Here is a 19,690-nt window from a genome sequence, read left to right as displayed (position 1 = left end):
ATACAGAGTTGCTTGTTTTCAACAGGCATAGTGCCCACATGACAGGCAGTGTTTAGACCACCTACACTTAAGCATGTACTTCAATATCAGTAACAGGGAGAGGTAGATTTCTCCAAAGAATGGTTCAAAACAATCGAAGTGCAAGACCCTCCAAGTGCATGAAAAGCCTGAAGATGTCAGATTTGCAATACCTGATCCACTGTCCTCATCTGACAGAGGACCTGAATGAGGACACTGCAGTCCCCGCTTCCACATCCAACAGACTGTCTTAAGGAAAAGCCTGATAGACTTACCGCCTCACTCTGCCCATCTGCTAAGTCAAGACAATGCAACTGATCCCTCTTGTAAAGTAATCTGAGGGTTCAATATTACAGTCTGTGAAGTATCATAAAGACAAAAAAAATCTCACAAATAGCTACAGTCTTATGGTAGAAATGCAGTTAGTACCTTAGCTAGCTTGGGTATCTTTACACCACACTTCACAAACAGCCTTTAAAATTTGTCTATGTAAGCACTTGATAAATTATATTGAAACCTAGGTAAGGTGAAGTGAGAATGGAAAAATATGCCCGTGACCTAAATACATACCCCTTTACAAGAACGTCTACTTAAAGGACTGGGGACTAAAGTTTATAATTGTAAAATAATGCTTTGTCTTTTCTATGATAACAAACCCAGCCTTAACTCTGCTGAGGTTTGAACTAATTCCACAAAAATATAAATGACAGTTGCCATCGACCAAAGTCACGTTTCTTACAGGCCTCAAACATCTGCTTAATGTATTTTCATTATATGAGAACTTCAGATGTGCAAACATTAACGAGTTGCTTATCAGTGACTTATAGAGTTACACGACCATGTTCTTCTGGTTGGGTTCAATGAACAGAGAGATTACTTAAAAAAACAAATAAACAAACAATCAGACATAAAAAACAAACTTGAAAAAAAACCTCATTCCCCCCCCCAAAAAACATTATCCAAATAGGAGATTAGTCTTATTCACTCATTTCAAATACCAAACTGGTTTCTTCTAAATATCTGTTGATTCTTTGTATGCACATTAAAACCAGTCCAAAAAAAGGTAATGGTACATTATTTAAAGCACCTCAGTATTAACAGTTTGTCTGATAAAAGTTGGTTTAGGAGGATAAAAAAATCTCATTCTGCCAGTCTTTGCGCTTTCTTATAGGATATACGGGTTTTTTGCTCCCAGGTCAGGAGTTTCATAAAAATTCTGCTTCCATTCTTTGAAATTTCAAATTCCATGGAGCTTTGTTTGCTGGAAATGGATAGAAAAATTTTGTATCAATCAAAACCAAGTAATAGAGTAATGGAGACACTAGCACTTCAGTATTAGGTTCTGCAGCATTTCTTTAAAACAGTATCATGTAATATTCATTCTATATTTGTCATGCAATGTTCATGTCATACATGAAGTTACAGAGTGCTTCAGGGACTTGTCTAAGACTGCCCATCAAGTATATGGTTAAATTGAAACACTTCACCCTGATTTATCACTGCCTATACTACAGCACTGTTGACCAAGGAAAATAAGTTTTCCACTATAATTAATGCTAGCAAGATATACATGTTAGATTATACATAAACTTTGTAGGCAATGTTGGGGTTTTTATACGGTTTCCTCTTGTGGCTTTGGCATATCTATCTTCCTCTAGGAGAAGATTAATAGAGTCTCTTCTATTAATACAATCATTTTATATTGGTAGGTGGTTTTGGCTATACATTTCCTCCCCTTCCTGCTGCGTCAGTTGCCACCTTTATTTTGCATTGCCTATCAGCCAACTGTGGCCCATGGCATCATGATGGCTGACTTAGCTTAGGTCCTTTTGCAGGACAGGTCTGCCAGGGCTAACTAGCTGTTATCTGTCCAAACAGGAGCTCATGTTCATCTGCATGGCACAGATGACTCACTGGTATTTAGCTGGTTTTATTCAATCTGATAAGACTGATAATTCTTACAGTGCTAACTGTATTAGCAGAAATGTAGTTCTTAACCAGGAGCAGGAGCTCTGGTTAACAGAATTTTTCATACCTTTCAAGTTTTATTTATCAGTCTGAGATAAAGGTTGAAATGTCACAGGAATGTCAGTAGTGGTGTAGTAACAACTGTGCTTCTCTAGCATGCACACATGCACTCTGGTACACTAATTTTGGATGTTGGAGACATTTATCCCCAGTTGTTTTATAACATCGCATATGTTCACCAGAACTATCACCATGAATTAGCATAGCATGAACCAACAAAGTGGTTGAGTTACAGTCTCTGCATTGCAGGACAAAAGCACTAAACAACACTTTTAATGTGGGTAATAAAGAACAGTGCTCTCAAATTAAGTTACTTCAGGAATTAAACTGGACAAAGTACAACAACTTCGGCTGGTATTTTGTCCTAATAGCAGAGTCAAGGATCCTGTCCAAGAGAAGTCTTATAGGATCCTCAGCAGCTGTAAATGGAAGGAATCTGGTTTTCAATCTCATCTGTAAATTGTTCAGCCAGCAACACAGTGCCCCCTAAGCCATGCTTGGGCACCAGATTTGCTCCTATTTAAAGGAAAGTGATGTCTGACACACTATTTCTCCTGTCATTTTTTAGAAAAAAAGCAAGTAACAGTGAATGGATTTGTTTGTTGGATTATTTTTTTCCTCTTTGACTGTTTTTATTAAAAAAAAAAAAAGAACCACACCTTAATTTGCATTAGGTAACTACACCATCCTATGTCTTCTTCAGAAGTATCTGAAATTAAATGTTCTGTCAAAGGCAGTGGAGTAGGTTAGGGAAGGCTTTCAGTTATTTCTCTAAATCAGTCTTCTTACTTTTACAGTTAGGTAAAATGTCAAATATATGCCAAACTTTTAAATTAATTTTATATTTTTCCCAAAGACAAACAGTTACTATCATTCAGTAGAAGGATAATTAATGCAGAACGAAGACTTCAGTGTTTTCACACAACTGTGTATGGTTGACTGCAGTACAGAAGTGAAGATTTGGAAATGTAGGAGCTATGCTTAGTGTCTTGGAATGAAAAATAAATTCTGTACCTTGAATAGAGGCAGTAGTTTTATCACCTGTGCTAACTGATAATTTTACTTGTGTTTTCCATTGTATTTCTTTTGATTATGAAAAACTAATGGGGTATTGATGCACATGAAATTGAATTTACCCCAAACCCTAACCTGAATGATGAACTACATTGAAATATAAGAAATGTTCATACTGCTTTACTGAGATCCACTCAGAGAAATACATGCAGGCATCTACATTTACCACGTTTCATTGGTTTCTGTACCTTGTCCTTCTTGTATCTTGTCACTCATGTGCACAAAACCGACTCTCACAGGCACACACACACAGACACACACACACAGGTTCAGCACTATGTTGTTTTCAAAGATACACGTTAGTGAAGTCATCCAGAGGAACTCTTTGCTTGCCGAAACACTCAGTTCTAGATGACTGACAGTTCAGTTGGTCAAAATGTAGTGTGAACTAAAGGTACATAGTAGTTTTTGTTCATTAAGAAAGGTATTGTTGGGGTGGGCTAGGGGGAAATTAAGAGAGGATTTATTTCTGGTTATGCATTATTTACAGTGCCCTTTACAAAAAGTGAAGTTGGATATCTGCAGGAGGTCTTTTGCTGCAATTTCAATCTTCAGTTATCACATAACACTACAAGCATGGAAAAATAAAAATAAAATAAATAAATAAAAAAACAAATAAAAAAACCCAACCTGAAACTGCATTCAAATATCAAGGTTAATGTTCTTCACACACAGTTCAACATGGCATGCTTTTTTATTGTATAGAAATGCTCACATATGCGAGTTGAGCTAAAGAATCTGCCTGCTGTCACCATTAAAATGCATCTGCACATTATCCCCATAAGTTAAGGAGCAGAACTGTAGGTATTGCAAACACGGTCACACACAAACACATATACAGAGCGCCGCTACCTTTCTATGCCTGTATTTTGCAGGTCCCTTTGCAACTGCTTCGGATAAGCAAACGCATTTCTACAGCATCACAAGGGTAAGGCTTACGTACCAGCGGTAACTTTAACACAGACAAATTACAGGTTGTGGACCCGCTATGATAGCATTATTGCACGAAATATTTTGCGCTGGTTAAAAGGCTGTGTTAGCAGTACCGCTGTTCAGAAATATCCATGTTGCCACATATTAAAGTGTCATTTTATTTAAGCCTTACCTTGGCTGACTTGCCCTAACTGGTGACAAGGCACACTAATTTATAAGAAGCAAATGGGGACTTTTCGCAGTGCTAGCGGCACAGCTGCTCGCCGTCCTCAGAGAGGCACCCGGCTTCGCGTCCCTCGGAGCCCCCAGCCCCGCGCCGCGGATCCTGCAGCGCCGGCAGCCCGGGCGATTGGCCGCTCCGCCCGCCCCCGCCCCGCTCCGCGCCCGCCCGCCTCGCCTCCCCGCCCGCCCCCGTCCTTCTCCCCTCCCCGCCCTGTTTTTCCCTTTTCCAGTACTTCGGGGCCGCACGCAGCCTCCTGCGCGTAATGGCAGACCCTGGCCAGCCCCGTCACTCGGACAGATGCGCGGTACATCCATCCATCCAGCCGTCCGTCCATTCGTCCTCCCATCTATCCTCCCATCTATCCTCCCATACCGATATAACCACTGTGTTCGGGCACAGGAACATCTTTGTCCGGCAACTGCGCGGCGGCTGCGAAAACCCCCGTTTCGTGCTTGAGCTGCAGAAGAAGGACGGCTCCGGCTTGGTGACAGCGAGCCCCTAAATTCGGTGCTGGGAAGGGGGGACGGGGGCCGGGTGGGCTGCGCTGCTGAGCGGGCGGGAGTGCAGGGAAGGGGCGAACCACCGAAAGCGGGCAGTACGGCACTGCTGTGGCAAGCTGGCGATAAATTTTCCTATTTCTGTGCAAAGTCGTCACAGCCTGCTAAACATTCCACTGCCGGCTCGTTCATCAGCTGTCCACATGGTCCGGCGGTGGCTGTAAGATTCAGATTGAATGGTGCCCTTTAATGCCTCCTTCCAATCCTGATGGGGCACAGGAGGTGCCACATTGGCAAGCCAGCCCCTTCCAGATCAGCCCCACTCCTTTAAAGGTTTCTTGCCCTCTAACACCCCTATATTCATATTAGTACACCACTGGTTGTAAGTTGGTCGCTAATTTGTGCCCTTTCAGGCTGGTCTGGATCAAGGCAGGCTGGCTGATGCAGAAGTCATTCAAAAATCTGGACCTTGTGTAACATCTTTACTCTGAACACACCTTATTCAGAATTAAGACTAATGGCATCCTCCTGATTCAGGGTTTCAGCAATGAGGCAATCGTGTCAGACTCTGCTATCTAACTTGCTAAGGCAGTATATTAAAAATGCGATTAACATGCAAGTGAAAGCCCTGGCACATACCCCGCTGGTGCAAAGGAACCTTGCTTCCAGCCAGCAGAATGTGTACCCTGGAGTAAGCAATGAAACCAGAGCATGTGTAAGTCCCAAAGCTCTGGTAGGAAATGGCAGGATGGAAGAAAAGAAAGCTTCTGCTTTTTTTTTTTTTTTTTTTAATGTATTAAAGGTCAGAAGCAGCATCTGAAGTATAAACGATAGGTACCCCATGTACAAGTTATCTAGATTTGAAAAGGAGAGCTGAAAAGAGTAATTCTACAATTTAACGCAACCAGGAGGGAAGCTGTTACACCAGACTGGATGGAAAGAGCAACACTGCTCAGCGAGATGACTTAGAATGCTGGATTTTGAGAACTTTTCAAACAAAATCGCTCTGAGCTGCTCAGCAATATACATTAAAAATCATTCCTCTAGCAGGGCAGGGGACTGAAGGCAACAGCAGCTAGTTGTTTGAATTTGGAGGATGTAAGCTCTTGGAGGGAATGAAATAGAAGCTGTTTCAATTTGCTATTTATATGTCCTCTGGCTTGCAACTGCAGCACATATGAATCAATGCTTTAATACACAGTCTTCAGAATGTTCTCTCTCATGCAACTTCTGTTAGGTTGTGCAAAGCTCCAGATTCAGATCTCATAATCTGGGGGATGGGCTGCTTTTATCCAGATGCTTTAACTATTTTACTGCACTATAGCAGAAATAAATTTCAAATCTCCCTGTCAGGGAGATAGTTACATTAGTAAGGTGGAGGGGAGAAAAAGGAGGGGAAAAAAGGAAGGAAAAGACACACCTTCCCTTTCATTCTCTTAAGGTCCAGACAATTTCACATGAAAAAGAATTCATGTCAAACCGTCCTCCAAAGATTCCCTCGTCAGTGCATGAAAAGAGAGAAAATATAGGGTTACCTTTCAGCCTACCTGCCATTACATGAAATGCTGCTTAGGTGTAACAACCCAAGGATACAGATGAAAACAACATGTTTTATTTTAAGGTCTTTTCTCAGTAAGTTCCAGTGAATAAGACATAATTATGAATATTCACCAGATACTCAGAGCATAAGCCATCAGCTCATTTGTTTCTGCAATAAGAAATATGACAAGTAGAGGGAAGTCTTGATGCTCCAGAAAAGCAGTTAAAAAGTGAAAATCTACAGTTCTTTCTTCTTATATATGTATACATATATATACATATATGTAAAAATAAATAGATACCTATACATTTGTATTGGTGTATTTCAGAGACTTCTCACAAGCAGGAGTAAAGAATATCCGTGTAAAGAGATTATAACTGGTATTGCAGGCTAATTTGATATACAATGATCAAAGATTTTCTTAAGAATTCAAAATTATGCCATTTCAAGGAAAAAGATGACAGTTTGAAAACATTAGCCTCAATGAACTCTGACATTTCTTTCAAGCATACATTTTAAGACTAAATGCTGAGATTTGGTGTTACTGATGTTAGGTCGAGCCTTTCATCAGTTTGAATGCTAAAAAAATCTGGATTTGTCATGGGGACAGAAAGACTCAAGAAAAGAACCTCAAAATGAAGTTACTATCTGAGACTGCAGCAGTATGGCCAAAAGAATTCCCGTGAAATTTGGCTATAACCCTTTGTGTGCATAGTTTTACCTTGGGAATCCATCAGACTTACACAATTCTAGCAGTGTATCAAAACACAGAACTTTGCCAATTACATTCAGTAAGTCCCCTTCCTAGACTTGAGAGCTTGTGACAATTATCAGAGGGGTAGAAAAAAAGAAGGGACTCTTTTTGTACCTTCTAACTTGTGGACTTGCTATATGTTTAAGAGCACTACTGAGGAGGTAGAGTAGTTATGAAGGAGCATATATAGCTGTACCAAAAAGAAACCAGTTTCTACAGATTTAAAAACCAAAACATTATTATTCTGCTGTTTCAGTTAATAATTTAAAGGATATGCCCACAAAACCAGTCTCTCTTTGTTGGTGCTTAATATGCTAAACATGTATTGATCGTCTTGCAGGTAACTGCTAGAGAACTAATCATCCAGCTAACATTCAACCAGCTATAAAAAGACTAAGTGGTTCATTACTGTATAATGTAATGAAGATTCCAGGTCATGTATAGATTACAAAGTTCCTGTACCCAAGATAGATATGTTAGGAATGGCTAAGATCATATTGGGATAAGGATGTTTCCAAGTTCAAGTCCAACTCTTCCTTGTTCTTAAACACATGTACTCTAATAGCTGCAGTCGAAGAAAATTAGCTCAGTTGCTGCCAAGAACCTCTGCTCACACACAGAGAGAAATCATACTGGGAATTTTCATGCTGTTATTCAAAAGCACCGAGGAATAACATAGTTACCCCCACTGCCAGAAGCAACTTTCCGGTCTTACAAACAAATTACAAACTACTTCCCTTTTTCCTAGATTGAAAGGGTAAAAACAAAGGATTCTACCATTGTCTGCCACCAATTTTACATTCACAAATCATTATTTTCAGCTCCAGTGCATAACAACCAGTCCCAGTAATATGTCTGAGAACAGTGACACTCCCTCCAATCTCTGTTTCTCCTCTTATTAGATAAAACCTTTTTATTTGCAGTTATTAATTAATAAATATTCTTAAAACTACCACTATATGCAGAAATGAATTGTCCTAAAAGTTGGTATGTGATTCACTAATTACAGTTATTTAGAAACTATCATCTAAAAATGTATATCAATAATTGGAATTAACAATTTTACTAAAAGTAATAAAACATAAATATGCAAAAATAATTTTGAAATCAAATACATTCACAGTACTGTTTCATTTCTGTCTTTGGATTTCTAACAGATAATCATACCAAAGAAGATCACAGCAGTCAAATTTTTCATTTTCTGATACAAAATGGTGGGACAGAAATTTTTAACTATTCTAATGGATGAACACACAACTGAACCTTCTTCATATTTCTAATGAAGACTTTCTGGAGGGTTCCCAGATAATACCTCTACTGTATTTTTATTTTCAATTTTTTTTTTAATTTGGTAATTGGCAGAATTATTCAGTGCAAGTGGGTTTAAGGCAATTCATTTTGCATATGATCTCTCTGAATATTCTGTAAGGCCTGCATTTCCTCTAAAAACTTAAAATGGTCGATTAGAAAAAGTAAATTTTTAATACAGGTTAGCAAATTCTGCACAATACTAATTGCAGAGGCAGCAGCACTGCTGATATTGTCTTGGCTCCTTCTACACTAAGCATCACTGGAGTATTTTCTAGTAAAACAACAACAGCTGTTCCTAGATATATGATGCCAATAACAGTTGCCAGTCACAGAAAACTTGTGATAGTATAGTTGCTTGCCTTTAGTATTGCATGAAATGGCAGGTAAAATATGCTGACAGGACTTTAAGAAAACAACATAATACCTGGCATTTTGCTACCTGTTACCATAAAACTGAGCTAATCAGTCCCTCTCTGAATGCAGGAAAGCACAGAAAAAAATATAAAGGGCCAAAAAAGAATAGCATGGTGTGTCAATCTCTCAGTCTTTGCATCACAACAGCAAGGGAAAGACAAGAAAGAAGACTCAGCTGAAGGCAATGAAGTGATCGACTCAGACATTAGTAGATCTTTCTGCCCATCCTGTGGAATTTCACACTAGTACATATAATACACACCATTCAATCAAGAAACTTGCTTAATTGGGATGTTTCCTAGGAAACTAATATAACTCTGTAACTGCAGATCATGTAGTGACCAGTATAAAATGGGATGCTTCCCCATAACTGTATAATGTTTACGTTTAAAAGGCAGCATTTTTGTAAGTTTAACTCTGGTAATAAAATATTCTGATGTTCCTGAAACTAGTGTGGGCAGAACTAAACTATTTTTCATTCACGGGCTGCTATTGAATCCTCATCAAGGTTCTCTCTGGATTTTCGCAAATGGTTATTTAGATATTCTATATTTATATAAAACATCAGATACAAATATGTCCTATTTTAAATTATGAGTATTATATTTAGTGGAGTTTGGCTCTTACAGCTTGTAGTGAGATATAGACTTCTTTCCCACTGTTGATAGGAGCTTTAATAAATTTTTGCTTAGAGGTAGGAAAACACTAACAAGCAAAGGCTCCTGGGATAATATAAAGACAGATTGTCCTAATATCATCCTAAAGGACATTATTTCTGGGGCATATTATGTACCTTTTATCTTTACTAAGATAAAGAAATTATGTCTCTTAAACTCAGTATTTAGAAGGCTAACAGGAGATCAAAAAAAAAAAGAAATGTAAAATGTTACAAGATGATGACGAGACTTTTATTGAAGTGAGAATATCCTTTCCATTGAAACCATAATGCTGAAGCATGTTGAAGGTATGTTAAGGAAAAACAGGGTAATTTATGATTTAGAATCTTCACTGCAGCTTAACAGTCCTCCATGCTATACTGTATCCTATACTCCCTGTATTATGTCTCTATGTTGTTCCAGCTATTCTTTTTTAGTACTTCTTCCAATATGGAGGTGAATACAGATATTGTTTTGCTCCTTCCAAAAAGGTACAGGACCAAGAACGTGTTTAAATATAGCAATATGTGTTCATAGTTTCATACCCTGTTAGTGGGAAGTACTGAGAAGAGTCTAGTTTCCCCTTCTTTACCTCCACCACTTAATCAGGTATTTTTACATCATTGTAAGATCTCCCCAGAGCTTTCTCCTCTCCAGGCCAAACAGTGCCAGCTCTCTGGTTCACCTGATATGGTGTATGTTGTGATTCATTAATGATGTACCTGAGTGTTTTCTGGACTTGCTCTAGTACATACTTGTGTGTCTTGTACTGGGGAAACGAGAACTGCACTCAGCACTCCAGGTGAGTCTCACCAGGACTGAGACAATGGACAACCTCCCTTAACCTGCTGATGATGCTCTTCTAATGTAATCCAGGATACTGTTGGCCTTCTCTGTCTCAATGGTAGAAATTTGCACTATATTTGTAGTAGTCATGCTTTATAATAATATTGAGCACTAACATAGGAGCAAAACTGAATTTTGAAAATTGCTGAACCATTTAGAAGAGCTCTTAATTGTTGAATTGCCTACACCTTGTGGGACAACTGTTTTTAGTACAGGGTTGTAATATTAGTTAATGTCTAATTCTGGTGCTTCTATTAACTGTATTAATCTAGTTTCCAATTAGAACAGGGAAGAGGATAAATCTGAGTAGATTTCTGAAAGAGGAAGAAACTGAGAGGAAGTGAAACAAAAGGTACACTTCTAGGTCACTTCCAAATTCTGAAAGCTTAGATGGACAACACTTTCATTTAGAAGCGTCAAATGAGAAAACAAGGTTCAAAAACATATAAACACAGTCTGCAGGGTCACCCTTAATGCACTGCAGCTGATGGGGAATCTTCCCTATAAAGGCTAATGAGGAGGCACAGCATCCTTCCTATTCATCAGTGCCTGGCCTTGTGTGTGCGTATCCCCCTCCAGTGTGCTTAACACAAGTGGGAAATTGTAAGATTTTACTGAAGGTTCTAAAATTCCATTGGAGATAAATCTCTGGTATCACCAAGGGAAAAGGCCCTCCCTGATGCCCCTCTGTTACACTCCTCTAGCTAGGTAATAAGGCAATTGAAGAAGTAGAAATGAGAGTCTTACTATCTTTCTTTTTACTTGAAGAAACACCGCAGTTCCACCAGCCGACTACATCTCCCATGTAGGTAATGTCATGACTGTCATTTTTTTAGCTATTTTTAAAAACACAACCTACTGGAATGCTTCTCAGGATGTGCTTTTCTTTTGCCATTTAATTATTACTGCTCACTACAATTCGTTAGAATTAAGAAAAATTAAGTTTATGACTAGTATGATCTTATTAATAGGCCAAATAAGCAACAAGAAATAACCTCATGTTAGATGGCGACAAACAATAAAGCAGAGACATATGTTTGTTCTGTTCCCCAAGCATAAACAGAACACAGTTTCCCTGATTAATAAGATTACTTTCATTTTAATTAAAACAGAGCATTTAGTTACATTTCCTCTGTTCTGTCAAAGAATTAAATACATAAATGGCTAGCAGGGGAAAAAATGACAACATTTTCTTTAGTGCCCCAATTGTACTCATAATCGATTACTACCCATCTGTTCACTAAAGGTGTAGGAAAGACACATCATATAAAGCCTTATTCCCTTAAAAAGGCTTGCTAAAGCACTTTGTTTTTTGATCCCATATCTTCCAAATGAAAGAAGTTTTCCACAAAGTAGAATCTGCCAGTTCTCTTTTTGTATAACATTAGATGAACTGTTGTTACCGTTTTACTCTTCTGATTCTTTCTACCATTAAATCAAAACTCCTGAAGAGTGGCTCTCCCTGAGGAAATTATTGCAATGGCAATTCTATAGATTCTAGCCAAGAAGGAACAATTAAATAACAGTCATGTGCAAGTCAAGATGAAAGACTCCACTCTCTTTCTCTGGTAGTAAGCCGAACAACTGAGCTTTGATTGATGCATATAGTCCAGGAAGGTACTAATTTTCATGTAAGAAACTGAAGAAATGGATTATCAGCTACTTCCCTTTGTAATTTTTTTTTTTTTTTTTTCTAGTGGACTCCTGTATTGGGTAACTTAGTTTACTGGCTTTCAGTAGTTTTTAAGGAAATATGTTCCATCTACTAATAAAATGTCCCATTCTTTCAGGTATGTTAGAGGTATGTAGGTATACTGGAGAAATGGGACAGGATGCATCCAGCCATGTTGAGTGGAGTGACTGTCATCACCAGGGAGATGCTCTCTGCTATAGAATCATAGAGTGGATTGGAAGGGATCTTTAAAGGTCATCTAGTTCCAACCCCACTGCCATGGCTAGGGAAACCTTCTGCTAGATCAGGTTTCCAACCTGGACTTGAGCACTTTCAGACAGTGGGCATGCACAGCTTCTCTGGACAACCTTTACCAGTGCCTCACCACCCTTGCAGTGAAAAATAAATCTAATCTAAATCTACCCTCTTTCAACTTAAAGTCATTGCCCCCTGTCCTATTACTACATTCCCTTGTCATAACTTGTAGGCTCCTTTAGATACTGGAAGGTCACAATAAAGTCTCCCCAGAGCCTCCTCTTCTCCAGACTTAACAAATCCAACTGTCTCAGCTTGTTTTCACAGGGGAAGTGCTTCGACCTTTTGATCATCTACATCGCCCTCTTCTGAACTCACTCCAACAGGTCCATGTCCTCCTTATGTTGGGAGCTCCAGAGCTGGATGAAGTAGCCCAGATATGATCTGACAAAAGCAGAGTAGAGGGGGAGAATCACTTTTCTCAACCTGCTTTTCATGCTTCTTTTGATGCAGTTCAGGATAGAGTTGACTGACTGGGCTGAAGGTGCACATTACTATCTATTAAACAGAGGAATTCCCCAGCAACTGTAAAATGGCAAACCATGTCCATCTTCCAAAAATGGCAAGGAGGATCCACAGAATCACAAGGCTGGTCAACCTTACTTGATTCCCTACCAAATCCATAGGGAAAATCCTAGAAAATCTTTCCAGGTTCGTGGAGAGCAACCCGACTTGAATAGCAAGTATGGATTTACCAAGAGAAAATCTCGCCCAATTAACTTGTCTTCTCTGGTGAAACAACTGAATATAGACCAACACAGCAGTGCAAATATCTTTCCTTGACCTTAGTAAGGCTTTTGACACGTTCTCTCAACAATATTCTAATAGCCAAACTAAGGGCTTATGGGTTGAATGGAACATAATGTAGTAAAAGTCTGGCTGGACCGTAAGACTCTAAGAACTATGTTTCTCATGGGTGGTCTAGATACTATTTAGTATCTTTGTCAACTACATGAACAGTAGGACAGTATGCAAGATGACAGATGAAATCACTTTGGAGGCAGTTGTTCATGCACTGTCAGGATGACATTCAAAGGAATTCCAACAAGCTGAGGCATGGCCACTGAGGTGTTTTGGATGCTGGAAGATTAGAGAGACTGCATGACTTGTGCCTGTTTTGCTTGGAGAAGAGAAAAAAGACACAGCAGAGATCTAATCGCAGTGTACCAGTACCAGAAACAAAGCAGTAGCAGAGACAGAGTCAGGCTCTCCTGGGAGGTATACAGTAACAGAATGGGACAGTGGTCAGAAGTGGCAATAAAGGACACTGCCACTGGACACAAGGGGGTGGCTTTTCACAGGAAGTGAGGTTGAGTACTTGGACAGGTTACTCAGAGATATACTACAGTATGATTTTCAAAAGATTTCAAGATTTTCAAAACTTAACTCGCCAAAGTCCTAAGTAATCCAACTTAATTTTGAGTAAGACATACCTTGAGGAGATCTTTCAATCTATTTTTTTCTTCAACCTGCAAAACTAAGCTAGATATCTTAAAAACAGACCAATCCTTTCTTTTTCTTTCCCTATATTGACAATAATAAAAATATTTTCCAAGTTAGTCACCTACAATAGCTCAGCATGCCAGAGTCATACAATGAATCAATCAGTATAATTTCTCATGTGGTACAAAATTCTATTCTCAGTTGGCTGTGCTAAAGACAATCAAGTCACTTTTAACTTTATAGGATCAGCAATGAGGAAAAGAAAAAACTAGCAGAAACTTGCAGTTATTACTAAAAGAGCTAGACTTAGCTATATGGATGCAAAGAACAGACTATGCAATAAGAAAAGTACTGGGTTTACAATATTTTTTTTTAGTGTAGCAGAAAAGCACGATCTAAACCCATAACACTATTTAAAATTATGATTGATAAGGAAGAATTAACCAGTTGAACTTTTAAAAAAAATTAAAATAGAAACATTTAACAAGTTTTTCAAAGCTAAAAATTTATTTATTATTTCCTTCCAGTCCTTTTTTAATACAGGACTATAGATCACTGATTCTGTCTCATTCTTCTAAATGCTTCAATAAAAATGGAACTTTATTGTTGTAAATTAAAACTCAGTGTATAGTATGCAACAATTTATACCTACAGGATTTCACTGCTTGTAACACTTAGAGTATATGGACTGTTGTATTTAATATGTTTTAAGGTCATACCATCTAATATTAGTTTCATTTAATATTAATTTCATTTTGACCTTACTTGCATGCTACATTGTACCTTATCCAAAAATATTTTTATCAGTGGAATTTAATGGAATCAGTACATCACCATAACCTAAATGAATAGGCAAAAATCAATTTCCAGCATTGTTCTTTTTTGTCCCAATGCAATATCAGTATTAATAAACAGACATTATTAAATTCCAACATGGACATTATTAAATTTAGGATTTTATTTCCATGGCCAAGACCTAAGTCCGTTAATATGCCTTTTAAATAATAATGTATTTTCTAATTTCATTGCTTCTGCTGTAGTGCATGTTTTTTAAGCCTATCTATTGTAAAAGGTTCATAAGTATCATCTAATTTGGAAGATAAATCACTCTTTATCTAATGTTAGTTATTAACATGCTTCTGTTACTTTTATGGAAACATAAGTCCAAAGAGCCTGTTACAGAACATGCATTTTCAAAACTAGTTGGGGGAGAGGTCAGACTTTACGGAAAGAGCAGAATTTCTCTAAAATCTTTATGCTGCTAAGGGGAAGGAAGAAGAATCCAGAAACAGAAACATGGCTTGAGAGCAGCTGCCTTTTAAGGCTGTCCAAAACCCTTCCCAAGCCTAGAGGGGGAAGCCAGATGATGTGCAAAGTGTGGCATCCAGCTGTACTGGTGTGATCCCAAGGGGCACTGCAAGCTGGAGGGGAGCAGGGTAGGCAGGAATCAAACTGCTAGCATTGCATGCATTAAACCAGCCACCAAGAGTTAACCCAGGAGTAGATACACACAAGGGAAAGACACTTTATTACCTATAGCTCACGTGGGAGGCTTCTTCTTGAAAGACAATAGCTGATACACAGAAATTTTCTTCAGCTTTTTTTTTTCTCTGTTTTTTAACCTGGTCACACTCCTACCTCCCATAAGTAGGGTTTGCTCCAGCACTTGCTTGTTAATAAACACTTAAAAAACTCTTGCTGGGTTAGATTTACCCAGTGAGTTCAGCACTACAACAGGACAGGGAAACATGCAGCCCTTGGCCTCTTTGAAGGGTGAACAGCTCTGGAGGGGTGAATATAGCAGAAGGCAAAGCCATCTGGCTTTCAGACCAGTGAAGGCCAGCTTCTGGGCTGACAGGTAGTTTAGCTTTAAACTGCTGATAGTACTAAGAAGCATTCATATAAATGGATGAATTTCAGAGTACTGAAAAAGTCTACAGTCAGCTTAAAAAACCTCGGTAGAACTTCGACAAGAGTCAGGAAAGGGATTGTGAACATATTTTTGCAAAAAATGTCTCATTTCTTTCACTACGCTCTTTCCTCAAACAAAAACAGTGATATATAATGTAAAAACTTTGTAGATAAAACCAAATACTAGTACCTGATACAGATAAGGCAACTATTTTATTATTGAAGTTCCCATCATTTAAGCATGTAAAGCACCTTAAATGCAACTAAAGCAGAGTAATAACACATAGACATAATCACACATATACAGGAAAATCTGCATATAAAAAAAATGAATAATTTAAAAAAAATTTTTTTTTCAACAAAAATTCACACTAATACCTGAAAAAGAGATTTCCATCATAGTTATACTCAACACAAATGTTAATTGTATTCTGCAATGAAAAGAAAGCAAATCATCCATATTCTGAAACTGGTTCTGATTTTGAATTTACAATCTCCTTATCTATCTTCTATTTTTAGTGTCCTATTGATATAACGTCTTCAGTGCCACATGCTTTATCAAAATAAATATACCATGTCTTCACTGCCAATGCAATCATGTAAGTTATCAAAAAAATTTATAGGCTAGACCAAACTATGAAAAAACTGAGTGAGAAAAAATGTTTATTGATGTATAATATGTCAAAATTTAGGATTGTTAAACTGATGACTCATGTCAGTCTACTGTGATTAAAAATTGTTTACTGACTTTTGAAATAGATAGAATTTCATAATGTCAAGGAAATACCAAGAAGCAGGCATGTCTGCTTATTTTTAGAAATTCAAATCTCATTAATGCCTCAGAGATACCACCATTTTTGTGCACATTGAAGTTACATCCCATGTGGTTCTTAGGTAAACCCAAAATACTTCTTGAAAGACATTTTCAGCTTAACTTAAGGTAGATAAAATGTCTTTATAACATGTTGCAGGTATCAATGTTTTAAACACTAGTGTGTCTTTTCAGCTAGTACATTTTCTGTGAAGACTAGCATGTTGAAATAATGTTTTGAGTGAGAGGCTCTAGCCACAAAACATACCAAAATACTCATCATTGACAATGTTTTAAAGAACAAAACTGGGACGATTACAGAGATAACACTCTTGGGTTGCCTGATAAGTTGGATAGAACTGCCAATAGAATAACGTTTAGTCAACATCAAAGATGACATCCTCAAAATTGAAGACAGTCTTCCCTATGTTTCTTAGCTGCCACGTGAAAGATGCCTGATCATCGACATATACACTTCTGCTCTCTCTTATTGACACAGTCATCAGATAAACTCTGAAATCAGTTTATTTCTTCCCTCTGATTAAGAAAGCAGGCAAAACACATTATATGTATATATAAGGAAGCAGGCAAAACACTAAGTTATGGAATTCTAATTTCTATAGTATCTGAATCTTCATTATTACCCTTTTCTTCTTTCCCCCTCTTCCACCCTTTGGTTTATCAGAGTATCAGAGTGTACAAAAGTGACTGGGGGTAAAATTAGAGAAAACTATGAAATTATAGTCATACTCTAACAGAAGTTATATCTACAGAAATTATAGGGTGAAATGCAGTTGCTATGCCTGTATGGGATGCGGTCAGCACACCTGACTTCCCACACACCATACATGCAAAGGTGAACAAAATGGAGGGTGGAGTGGAGTGGAAACACCACAACCAGGCTCTGCCGAAATCCTTGCAAGGGAGGGAACTTGGTGGTACCTTGTATCTGATAAAGCCACATAACAACTGTCAACCAAGGGAGAAAAAAAAAAAAAGATGTCTTGCTGTTGAACCAGCAACCATGGTGAGATCACAGATGTAATACTGACATACACCTCAATCCTGAAAGTTATGTAATGCTGACACACACCTCCATCCTTAAACTACCTGCCTCCAAGGTACAACCACCCCTGAGGGACCTTGCATTCTCTGTTTTATTGACTATATCTTGGAATTTTACACCAATCAGTGACAAAGGTATGCATGACTAGAGTCACTCAAGTTCCACATAAACACAAAAAATAGTATAAAAGTAAGTTAAGAACGGGAAGAAGTTAGGGAAGACTCCATAGTACCTTCTGGGATCAGTGGATGGGCTGACACTGGCTTCTTCCCCATAGGGACTCCTACTGGGTGAGAACCATGCTCTTATGCACACTAAATGATTATCTTGAGCTAGCTTTTGTTAAGGATGAGAGTTTGTTACCATATTACTTTGAATCCACTTTTGCAGTCAGATACTATCACCAGCAATCCTTGAACCTGTCACAATTTTATTAATAAAAGGTGTTATTCCATAAACTGTTAGTGTGAGTCCTTCATGGGTACTGGCAGTCACTGGCAACAGGTAACAGACTCGAATAAAGATGTGGAGGTCTGGAAAGGAGTCTCTCTGTTTGGCATGTGACCCTTAACAAGTCAGTCGAATCACTTTCTAATCCAGTGGACTGCTCAGTGAAGAGTGTCCACAACAGAACACTGACAGACTGATCAGGCACAAGGGTCTTGGCTTTCCTGAGGTACTGACAGACTAATTAGACAGAAAGGGTTTGAGGGAATCTCCCATTTTCACATGACACAGAGCATCTTTGCTATCTCCTGTACTATGTTGCTTTAATAGCAAATGTGTACTTCAATATCAAATTTTTTAATAGAGCACATAACCATTGTTTTTATCATTTCATAGAGGTTTTTTTTACTTTGTTTCTTTACAAATTTCTTTACATTTCACTGAATGCCATCATGCACCACAAAAGAGACATAATTTTTCAAGATTGCACAATTTTAGTTTGTGCCATCATAATACCAGATTAGTCCCTCAATTCTGAAAACTTTCATATGTATGGTCTAACTATTTTACAGTGAACAGTTTCCACGATCACAGTAGGTCTCCATGTGCTTACAGGGTCTTTAATATGTTTCTGCTGGTCTGCTTTCAATAGTACACTTTTAGAATATTTATATAGTTTAGATTTTACAAATGTTATCACATACTTTAACTTCCAGAAACACATCACTATTTCTTGATTACTTAAAATAATGTTTTCATATTTAGTAGGAATTACTTGTGACCAAAAAAAGTTTGTATTGGAATCTATATTTTCTACAATGTTAAAAGAATAATCTCCAGCAGCAATCTGGAGATTATTTAGCAATGAACCCTAGAGATATATTAAAATAAATTATGTTAAATGTTTTATAAACTTCAGATCAAGTCCTGTAAGATACTACACTGAGGAGCCCCATAGCACATTCAGTTCACCATTACACTTCAGTAAATCTACAATAAGCAAGAGTTTGTCAGTTCTTTACTTCTCAGCCAAGATTTAAGTCATCTGCTTTGAACTGTATCAACATGATTAATTACATAAAGAACTCATTAGAGGGACCTCTTAAAAATACAGAGATTAATAGAATGTGAATTGGGAATTAAATTCTGCTACTGTTAACAATTTCACTTGTTTCCACATACCAATTACAAGTATACATTACAGTTGATGGCCATCTAGCAGTTGGATTACTACAGAAAGATGGAAATGTGTTAGCAGATAAAAGATAAAAAACCCCCACATCTTCAGCCTACAATGTGGATGTAAAATGCTCCTACTGTGGAGATTTATTTTCTGCATGTGAAAAGTATTACAGTGTTCTGCATGTTTTAGGAATAAACAACAATCAGTCAACGTATCTGTACAAGGATATATGAGTATACATCTGACTGCCAAATCAAGAAAAAAGTACTTGGGCACCGCACCATGCTAAAAAGAAGATATGTACTCATGTAAGTGACTCACTGAAAGGATTTGAGGCACTTCTCTCTATCTCTGTCAAAGGATCTTATGAAATACAAAATATTTAGGGTTTTTTTCATCCTAAAACTTAGTCTCAAACTGCTCTCAGGATTTACTATTAATTTTTTTTTTAATTATTTCTCTCTTATTTCTAGAATTGAAACAGAGATACATTTGTACTTTATCCCCTTGAAAAATTATCCCATTCAATTCCCTAACCTTTCTTATAC

At 37.8% G+C, this 19,690-nt stretch overlaps 1 protein-coding gene across 9 annotated transcripts in view; it reads right to left on the bottom strand.

Annotated features, from left to right (window-relative positions):
- The window catches only part of CDH18 (cadherin 18), a 487,356-nt gene that overhangs the window by 229,457 nt on the left and 238,209 nt on the right, over window positions 1-19,690 (bottom strand). For 2 of the 9 annotated variants that reach the window (XM_027668441.1, XM_027668445.1), the window contains exon 1: window positions 4,226-4,368. The exons of 6 other annotated variants lie outside the window; for them this stretch is intronic. The gene's annotated coding sequence lies outside the window, so the exon portion shown is untranslated. Of the gene's footprint in view, window positions 1-4,225; window positions 4,369-4,648; window positions 5,301-19,690 lie in introns of those variants that run through there. One more of the 9 variants, XM_027668447.1, reaches the window with a different exon arrangement.

Source organism: Corapipo altera, unplaced genomic scaffold (genome assembly GCF_003945725.1).
Source record: "Corapipo altera isolate COAL_440 unplaced genomic scaffold, ASM394572v1 184, whole genome shotgun sequence".
Taxonomy (NCBI): Eukaryota; Metazoa; Chordata; class Aves; order Passeriformes; family Pipridae; genus Corapipo; species Corapipo altera.
This window is presented reverse-complemented; position numbering and strand designations above follow the sequence as displayed.